The sequence below is a fragment of the Triticum dicoccoides genome, chromosome 5A, assembly GCF_002162155.2.
Source record: "Triticum dicoccoides isolate Atlit2015 ecotype Zavitan chromosome 5A, WEW_v2.0, whole genome shotgun sequence".
Classification (NCBI taxonomy): Eukaryota; Viridiplantae; Streptophyta; class Magnoliopsida; order Poales; family Poaceae; genus Triticum; species Triticum dicoccoides.
Window position 1 is genome coordinate 584,843,081 of NC_041388.1, and position 10,591 is coordinate 584,853,671.

A 10,591-nucleotide genomic window follows, 5' to 3' on the forward strand; every position below is an offset into this window, starting at 1 on the left:
TTACATTTCTAGACAATTCGCATCGTGATGAACTGATGATGCCCCAATCAGACAACATTTTTTTTTTGAGTGATAATCTTTTTAGGGAATTATACAACAGCAGCCTCCAGCAAGGATCCTTGGTGGCGATCGGTGGCTGCAAATCTGCAACGCTGTACAAGGATCTGCAGGACGGGAGCGCGCGAGCGGCGCGGGCTTGCTGGTGGGGCGGCCAGACAGCGGATGGGGTTGCTGGCCATGACCCCACCATGAGGGCGATGTTCAGGGTGAACAGCAAGTCCAGGAAACCCATGTTAAACGTGTCTTTAGCCAATGATCATTAGTTGAGTGGTCTCTCGGATGGTTTTACCCCATTCCACAGGGGATCAAATCTGGATTTGACACCAATATATCTCGGTAAGGTGGATTATTTCTCGAGTGAGAGACAGCGTGTCACTCCACAGCTAGAAACATGCGTGTAACTTCGCCACCAATTAGTAGCATCACTATTATTCTAATTCTGAGTAAAGTGCTCCCTCTGTATCACTAAGTGCTCTTATATTTCTTTACGGAGAGAGTAGAAGTTATGCAAATGTATGTGTCTCTAAGTTGTTCACTAACGTTTGCACGAGACCGACCGACATAGCACATGCAGGAGCATGCAGATCATGCATGATAACGACTTAGCCGGGCCCACCCACGTCTTCGCACGAAACACGTTTGAGCACTAGCATTTCTGTTTCGAATGGATAAGTAGGAGGAAGCGGAACCATAAGTAGGAGGAAGACCGCAAGGACACAGGCACACAGCCCCGCGGAACCAGATTCGCTTCCATTTTCAAAGGATCCGGCAGAGATGGGCAGCGATGGAGGCGGCGTCGGAGCAGGGTTCAACACGGACGCACTGGAGGGCGTGCGCGCCATCCTGCTGAAACCGTCCGAGTCCCTCGACGAGTCCACCACGATCGCCGGCCCCGACTTCAACGACGCCGGCCTCGGCCTTGCCGGGCTTCTCGGGTCGCTCGCCTCCACGGGTTTCCAGGCCTCCCACCTCGGCGACGCCATCGACGTCGTCAATCAGATGGTACACCCTCACTTGAGCATGTAACCTCTAGCTGTCCTCACTACATATGCATGCATGCTTCAGGAACTTGCTCTTTTCCAGAATCTCTGCTGATTTTGCTACTCCTTACATTTTTACAAACTCTTTCTCCACTGTGCTTGGCTATATTGAAGCTGGATTGGAGGCTGTCCCAGGAGAAGCCAAGCGTGGAGTGTGATGAGGCTGAACTTGACCCCAAGTACAGGGAATCTGTGAAGTGCAAGATATTCCTCGGTTTCACTTCAAACCTTGTGTCTTCTGGCATACGGGATGTCATACGGTTTCTGGTTCAACATCACATGGTGAATGCTCCAACTCTGTCTCACGTGTGCAACCCTGAAAACAAAACAGGTTCAAATATCATTTTAATCTCTACCTCTATCTCTACTACTTAAAAAGGAAGTAAGGTTCCCATTTCACCTTTGTCCAACCTTCCTTGTATGATAGTAAATCAACTTAATTTACTTACTTTTCGAACCAGTTACACTTTAGTTTACTTACCAAACATCGGATAAAAATATAAGGTAATTCATGAGCAGAATTTGATGATCATTGATTTACACAATCGCATTATTATAGACATGTAAATCACAAGCCGACGTACTAGAAGATTTATATTCTATAGCAACGCACGTGCATTGTTCTAGTTACCTAAATATATATACTCCCTCCGTAAAGAAATATAAGAGTGTTTTTAATTAAAATGATTTGTATTTCTTAAAGAATCTCTACTATATATATACTTAAAAAGAAAGTAAGGATCACATTTCACCTTTCTTCCCACCACCACTTCGTCCAACCTTCCTTGTATGATAATAAATCAACTTAATTTACTTACCTTATGAACCAGTTTCACTTTAGTTTACTTACCAAACATCGGATCGAAACATAAGTTAATTCATGGGCAAAATTTGATGATCAATTATTTACACAATCGCATTATTATAGACAGGTAAATCACAAGCCCATGTACTAGAATATTTATACCCCGTTTCAACGCACGTGCATTGTTCTAGCTAAATATATATACTCCCTCTGTAAAGAAATATAAGAGCGTTTTTAATTAAAATGATATGTATTTCTTAAAGAAATCATCGATTAATTAAGAAACTGTATAGTAGAAGTATGACTAGTTGCCTTGAGATATTTGCTCCCGTTACTTTAACGCATTTACCAAATATACGGCGACACACATTCATTGTTGGTTACAGGAGATGTCTAGTCACCAACCAAGCATGTGGTGGCCAAGCTAAAAAGTTTGTTATCAAAGGTTGCTTGGTCACTAAATGCGATTCCCTCCATTTCAAATTACTTTGGATATTAGGTGTTGTTAAACATTTGACCCACAGTTACACTAGTAATAAGTAACTTTTGTGATCAAAAATCATAATTACAAATAAATAATTCTTTAGAATATGAATATAATGATACCAGTTTGATGTACATAAAGCATATACTAATAGATTAATTTGAAATATAGATAGCACTGCTTTTTAGAATTATTAATTGCTAGTAGTCACTGGTGACTAGCTTCCTAACCCATGGCTAATTATTTTCCAAAAAATGTGAAATGCCAAATTGCACATTGGCGCTTAGTCGCTTACTAACATCACTGAGTACATAGCCACTATTGACTAACTTCCTAGCCCATGGCTAATTATTTTCCAAAAAATGTGTTCTTTAGGTGAAATGCCAAAATGTGTTCTTTAGCAGGGGGTATAGAGGAAGATCTCATTAAATGCCTTGGACCGACATACCGAGGTGATTTTTCTTTACCAGGAGCATTGTTGCGGTCGAAAGGACTGAACCGGATTGGAAATCTCTTGCTGCCCAATGATAACTACTGCAAGTTCGAGGAATGGATCATGCCAGTCCTTGACCAGATGCTACTAGAACAATCTACTAAGGTAGCTTTCATTTGAATTTTGTTTCATATGATATGTACTATAGCAATCAAAATGCCCCAATAAAAGGGTCATGGTGACGATCCCTTGTGTGTGTCATGGCTCATTGATGGTGCGCATAGAATGCACAAATTAGATGCATAGTTGATAATTTGCAGAAGATGCATGAATAGGAGTAGGCTACTCACATGATTGCGCCATTTCATGGTAGTGCATGAGAGTGCTTCATGGTCATCGTGAAGAAAATTACCAATTGTGCAAAGTTCGTAATTTGCAAAATGTTTCACAATCGTACATGATATGGTGCTTCATAATCTTTGTTATAAGTTCATTGCATGAATTTCCTTACTTTCAGATGTATGCATAACCCATGTCACTTATGACGACCACCGCATAACTTTCTAGCAAATATATGGATGGAAAGACTATGAGGTGTTGTCAAAACAAATGTGTGATCTAGCTTTAATTATTGCACAAACTGCTGAAATCAACATAGAGATGGTTGCACGTTAGTTGATATTTGATGTTCTCTAAGTTAAACCATCATTTTCTAAAATGTGAATTCATTGATAGAACTTCTCTGTCGGTCTTTATATTTCTGTTAGTTGATGAATTTCTTGTTAACTGCAGAATGTCTGGACACCATCAAAGGTGATTGGTCGTCTTGGTAAAGAAATAAATGATGAAAGCTCCTACCTTTATTGGGCGCACAAGGTAACATGATTTTGAATAAACCTTAGATTCTTAGAAACTATCATAGACGTGCATAAATGTCGATTGTATTTTAGAAGCACGTAAATAGCTAGTTTGCGTAGGCAGTGAGACGGGAAGTAGACTATAGCGCAACCTTTGGCAACCACTACCATGTTATCCCACTGTTATCACAAAAATGATGCGAGAGTGCATGACTGGGTCGAATGTTGTTGGCGAACGCAGTAATTTTAAAAAAATTCCTACGCACACGCAAGATCCATCTAGGTGATGCATAGCAACGAGAGGGGAGAGTGTTGTCCATGTACCCTCGTAGACCGTAAGTGGAAGCGTTATGACAATGTGGTTGATTTAGTCGTATGTCTTCACGATCCGACCGATCCTAGCACCGAAGGTACGACACCTCCGCGATCTGCACACGTTCAGCTCGGTGACGTCCCACGAACTCTAGATCCAGCTGAGTGTCAAGGGAGAGCTTCGTCGGCACGACGGCGTGATGACGGTGATGATGAAGTTACCAACGCAGGGCTTCGCCTAAGCACTACAACGATATGACCAAGGTGGAAATCTGTGGAGGGGGGCACCACACACGGCTAAGAGATCAACTTGTGTGTCTATGGGGTGCCCCCCTCCCCCGTATATAAAGGAGTGGAGGAGGGGGAGGGCCGGCCCTCTATGGCGCGCCCAAGAGGCGAGTCCTACTCCCGGTGGGAGTAGGATTCCCTCTTTCCCTTGTTGGAGTAGGAGAGAAGGAAGGGGGAGAGAGAGGGAAGGAAGGGGGGCCGCGCCCCCACCCAATTCGGATTGGGCTAGGGGGGGCACCCTCCACCTTGGCCTTCCTGTCCTCTCTTCCACCAAGGCCCAATAAGGCCCATATACTTCCCGGGGGGTTCTGGTAACCCCCCGGTACTCCAGTAAATGCCCGAACTCACCCGGAACCATTCCAATGTCCAGACATAGCCTTCCAATATATCGATCTTTATGTATCGACCATTCTGAGACTCCTCGTCATGTCCACGATCATATCCGGGACTCCGAAATACCTTTGGTACATCAAAACACATAAACTCATAATACCGATCATCACCGGACGTTAAGCGTGCGGACCCTACGGGTTCGAGAACTATGTAGACATGACCGAGACTCATCTCCGGTCAATAACCAATAGTGGAACCTGGATGCTCATATTGGTTCCTACATATTCTACAAAGATCTTTATCAGTCAAACCGCAAAGATCTTTATCGGTCAAATCGCATAACAACATGCGTTGTTCCCTTTGTCATCGGTATGTTACTTGCCCGAGGTTTGATCGTCGGTATCTCAATACCTAGTTCAATCTCGTTACCGGTAAGTCTCTTTACTTGTTCTGTAATGCAACATCTCGTAACTAACTCATTAGTCACATTGCTTGCAAGGCTTATAGTGATGTGCATTACCGAGAGGGCCCAGAGATACCTCTCCGGTACACGGAGTGACAAATACTAATCTCAATCTATGCCAACTCAACAAACACCATTGGAGACACCTGTAGAGCATCTTTATAGTCACCCAGTTACGTTGTGACGTTTCATAGCACACTAAGTGTTCCTCCGGTATTCAGGAGTTGCATAATCTCATAGTCATAGGAACATGTATAAGTTATGGAGAAAGCAATAGCAGTAAACTAAACGATCAAAGTGTTAAGATAACGGATGGGTCAAGTCAATCACATAATTCTCTAATGATGTGATCCCGTTCATCAAATGACAACTCTTTGTCCATGGCTAGGAAAATTAATCATCTTTGATTAACGAGCTAGTCAAGTAGAGGCATACTAGTGACACTCTGTTTTGTCTATGTATTCACACATGTACTAAGTTTCCGGTTAATACAATTTTAGCATGAATAATAAACATTTATCATGATATAAGGAAATATAAATAACAACTTTATTATTGCCTCTACGGCATATTTCCTTCAAATGTCAGTGTGTAGTGGCCCCAAGCCCTTGTTCATATTGTGAGGTGTTTAGGAAATCTTGCCAAAGAAAATGAACGTGATTGTGTTTTTTAGGTTTTAGCTTGTGTGCCCCCAACACTCACAAGACCCCATTAGGTAATCCCATTTTCAAGAAAATGCATGACCCTCTAAGTTTTTTTCAGTGCGTGCAAACCCTCAACATCATCAATTATTATTTTATCAATAAATAATTCAACTAAAATGGAACAGCGGGAGGAACTATAACTTCACCCTCCATTTACTACTAGGTTTGCTACTGATGATATGGAAATGTGTGCTGTGTGATGTGTGTGTGTGTGTGTGTCGGGAGGGTGTATTATTCTCATATATTCTAATCTTGTTCTCAATAATTTATTGATATGAAGTCCCACAACAATGCGTGAGGTTTTAGCATATTTCTTTTAACATACACCTCAACAAGTCACCATGCATGGGAGAAGGGCCATCTCAACATGCAATCATACATGAAAAAAATTCTCATCTCAACATTCAATCATGTATGAGAAAACACTACTTATATTCAATAAATAATTACAACTGCACAGTAATAAAATATAATAAATATATCTACTTTTAGTTTTAGTTTTCATAGATACTAAATATATTGAAACAAATTCTTGCAGCAACACACAAGGTATCATCTAGATATAGCAATTCTTACAGCAATACAATGCCACCTCAACATACAACCATGCATGAGAAGGATCCACCTCAACATTCCGCCATGCATGGAAAAAGGCTCCGTTTGATTATGCCACTTATATTCAATAAATAGTTTACAGTTATATGATAATCAAACACAATAGATTATATGTTTTTCCAGTTTCAATTCTCACATTATTAATCCAAAAATTCATGTTCCATACAACCAAATATCACTGAAATTTATTGCAACTAGTTCCCGCAAAAACACATGATGTATCATTTAGTTTGATGAAAACTTCTAACAAGTGTGTGGGCCAAATACATGGTACAACCTGAATCACACAAGGAGGTGCTTATCCACTCACCATCGGCTTAATCAATCTTTATAATTCCCATTGAGGAAGAATGAATCCTAAACATGGGAACAATTGCTATTCTTGAACGCACTATTATTTTCTCAAAGTCTAGGCGTGGTTGATTGACTCTTACTTTATTGTGTCTTTCACTTTATTCCTTAGAGAATATGTTTTGCATTATATTTTGTGTGTGTCTTTGAATCTTCGTTTCAAAGGCAATTGTGCAAGGACTGAAGTTATATATTGTTGACTCTTTAAACTTGACCAGAACAATATTCCTGTATATTGCCCAGCATTGACCGATGGATCAATTGGAGACATGTTGTTTTGCCATGCTGTTCATAATCCTGGTCTTATTATCGACATTGTACAAGGTAAATTGTGTTGTAATTACTTCACTTACTTCATTTGTGATTTAAAATGCTTGAATGTTTTGCAGATGTAAGGCTGATGAATGATGAAGCTATTCATGCCACCCCAAGGAAGACAGGGGTTATAATTCTTGGTGGAGGCCTCCCAAAGCATCATATATGCAATGCAAATATGCTTCGCAATGGTGCAGATTATGCCGTATATATCAACACGGCTCAAGAGTTTGATGGTAGTGATTCAGGAGCGCATCCTGATGAAGCAGTTTCATGGGGAAAGATTAAGGGTTCGGCAGAACCTGTAAAGGTATATACATGTTGAAAAAATAAGTCAGTTTTGAATTAATTAGTCTAAAATAATATCAAGATAGCAGCGCTGGCAATATTTTTTTTTTGAAATGGAACACCTTGCATTCCATAAATCACCATGGACCAGCCAAATCGGCGGTCACCGCATCGGATACAACTCTAGGGAGGTCTACCGACCACACTTGGTAGTCGGCATTGACATTCCGCCTACCAATAGCCGCAAGCTCATGGGCAGGAACATTACACACACGAGGACAGTAGGAAACATTCCAATCAATAAAACCAATCTGGAGAAGGTATTTGATCTCACGGAACAGGGTGCCCAGGTTAGATCGGTCGAGAGCAGTCGTCGTTGCAACTTGCTGGATCCCGATGCAGTCCGTCTCAAAAATGACTCGTCCCATATCCTGACTTTTAGCTAGCTTAATTGCATGAAGCAGGGCACATGCCTCCGCGTGTAGGGCCTCGCCCATATGTGAAAGTCTTCCTGCCGCGGCAAGGATCACCTCACCTTTGTGATCCCGAGCGATGCATCCCCAACCCGCGAGTCCAGTCCCCAGATCAAAAGATCCATCCAAATTGATCTTGACTACGTCGGTGGTCGGGCGGATCCAGCTGGGTTTTGGTTTAGGATTGCTCTGACCTTGCTCTCCACAATATAGGCGCCATTCTGCAATGTGCTTTGACAACGTGAAGGCGAACTCCTGGATCGTAGCCCTCTGGTCGTTGTGGTTTGCCTTGTTTCGCTCCGTCCACCACATCCACAGCAGGCATATAGTATGTAGTTTCTCGTCCTCCGGCAAGGAAACAATAAGGTTCAGGAGTTGGCGCGGTGATTGGCATGGTAATAGCTTCTGCCGTGTCTGTTCTAACCCGCACGCCTTCCACATCTTCTTCACTTCCTTGCAGCGAAGGAACAGGTGGCCTCCGTCCTCCTGTAGCCGGTGGCATACCACACAGTCCGTCTCCAGTTGCACGCCAATTTGCTCCACATTCCGCAGAAGAGGATGACTGTTATGGGCCAGTCTCCACATAAAGTGATGGATCTTTCCGGGGCATCGTATCTTCCACAGCTGTTGCCACATTCTTCTGTCCTCCTCTCCCCCAACTGAGCTTTCCCCACGCGGGCTCAATCGTTGTCTCTGGAGCATGTCAGTATAAACCTTGTATGCCGATCTTACCGAGAACAGCCCCTTGTTGTCAAATTGCCAGGCCACAAAGTCCTCATGGTGCTCAAAGATAGGGATCTTTAGGATTATTTCTGCATCCATCGCGCTGGCAATATTAATCACATATGAGAAACTAGACATTCAAGTTTATATAGAATAGTAAACTAGCACATCCGCCAAATTTTAACTAATAAGAAACTGCATGAAGGAACAAAGGAGATTAGAGCACATACGTTGGTAGAAATGATCTTGTCATTCAAGGTGTCACCAAACCATTGAGTTGAAGATCTCGTAGTAGAAGTAGTTGGTCAAATGAGAGCAGCTGCCCCTTAGATGGCCAGGTGCAGTTCTAGTGGCATGCGTTCTGGCGCTGCTATCGATGCAGTTCTCAAGATGGGGAAGGCAAGAGCAACACATCAAAAAGGCAGCAATAATAGTGGTGCATTCACAGGGATGCACTCAGCTAGGATGTGGGAGGGATAATCACAATTGGATTGGTAACTAACCCACTCCGTGAATCAATCGGATCAATCATTACCCCCATTAACTTAGCTTTGTGTGGCGAGGCAAGCGAGTGAGTGAGCGAGCATGTTATAGTCCAATGTTCTCATGTTTTAGGAAGGTATAAGAAAGAACCCTTTATTTGTTGGCCTTCTCTTAGCTACCACCACACAATGTGGGACCAAACTTCACACATGCTATGCAACCACAAATGTGCCTTTGAAAATTTTGCATGAATTATTACGTAACATGGTCCCAAACCTATATGTTCCAACTAATATGTACCAACACAAGTTTCACATGGTTTTGTTTTTATATTTTACATACTACTAGACTCTAGTTACTGAAATGTTTCATAGGTGCATCGACAATGACGCACATCGAGGCATTGCCTTGAACTACCTTCAATATATTTTTTGCATTGTAGAATACTGCAGCTTTAGAGTCTATGCACTTCTATGAGACATACTGGTGCTATGCAATGATGCCATGCAACCTATTTGATTATTAGTACAATATAACATTTGAGCTTTTGGAAATGCAGGTTCATTGCGATGCGACTATCGCTTTTCCCTTACTTGTTGCTGCAACATTTGCACGTAAGTTTCATGGTGCATCTTGAACCAAATGGCGTTGAAATAAGGAACCTTGAATTGTTTTGTTATTCATTTCCAACACCATTGCTATGTAATCTTACATCCTTTTTTCATTGTCACATGAGGTTCCCGTCGTATGTTTCAATGAGACTGTACATGGTGTCCAAACTAATGGTTTCTGTGTGTGTCCTTATTTATCTGGTTACTTGACTGGAATTTGAGTTTAACACTATCACAGAGAACATCATACGTGAAAAATATTTCCTCACCTATGGTTGTCTGGACAGTCGCTAGATCTGTTTCCGCAGTACTCTCTTTAGGACCGCTTTATTTTATTTTTTTGAGTGCCTCTCAAAGCACGCTTTTTCCAAGCAGGCCGTGAACAAGGTTCATATTTATTTTCAGAACGAAAAAAAGATGGTAACTCAGGTTGTTGCTGGTAGTCAGCGACTTCCATCAACATTTTTGCTCCACGCAGAGATGCTTTTCGTAGCTTGTTGTCCGGTTGGTTCCACGCTTGGGCGTCGAGGCTGTGAGGCACCTGCTCTTGGGCACCGGAGCATGGACATGGGTGGCCACCGTCTTCTCGCATGGATATGCCTCTGCGCATCTAGACCGACACCAAAGCCTTTGCGACCATGAGACTACTTGTACAGTGTTCAAGAATGGAGATGGAATTTTTTAAATAGGGGCCAATGAAACATGTAAAAATTGAACGGGGCATGCGTAGAAATTTAGGGATTGAAGTCATTAACTTCACATACTACATAGGCATAGTTTAAGGGCCCGCTCGGATCTCCAACACGACCCAGCTTCCCGAGAAGCCTGCCGAGTGGTGCAACTCTAAGAATCCTGCTCCAGGAGAACAAGCGGCCTGCAGTGCAAATCCCAGGAGCAGCAGAAGCGCCGCTTCACGTAAAGGAGAAGGGGAAGTTGCTTGTAATTACGTGGAA

At 42.4% G+C, this 10,591-nt stretch overlaps 1 pseudogene; it reads left to right on the forward strand.

The window, feature by feature from the left end:
* The first annotated feature begins 784 nt into the window (after positions 1–784).
* Positions 785–9,843, forward strand: LOC119297975 (annotated as a pseudogene).
* The last annotated feature ends 748 nt before the right edge of the window (positions 9,844–10,591 follow it).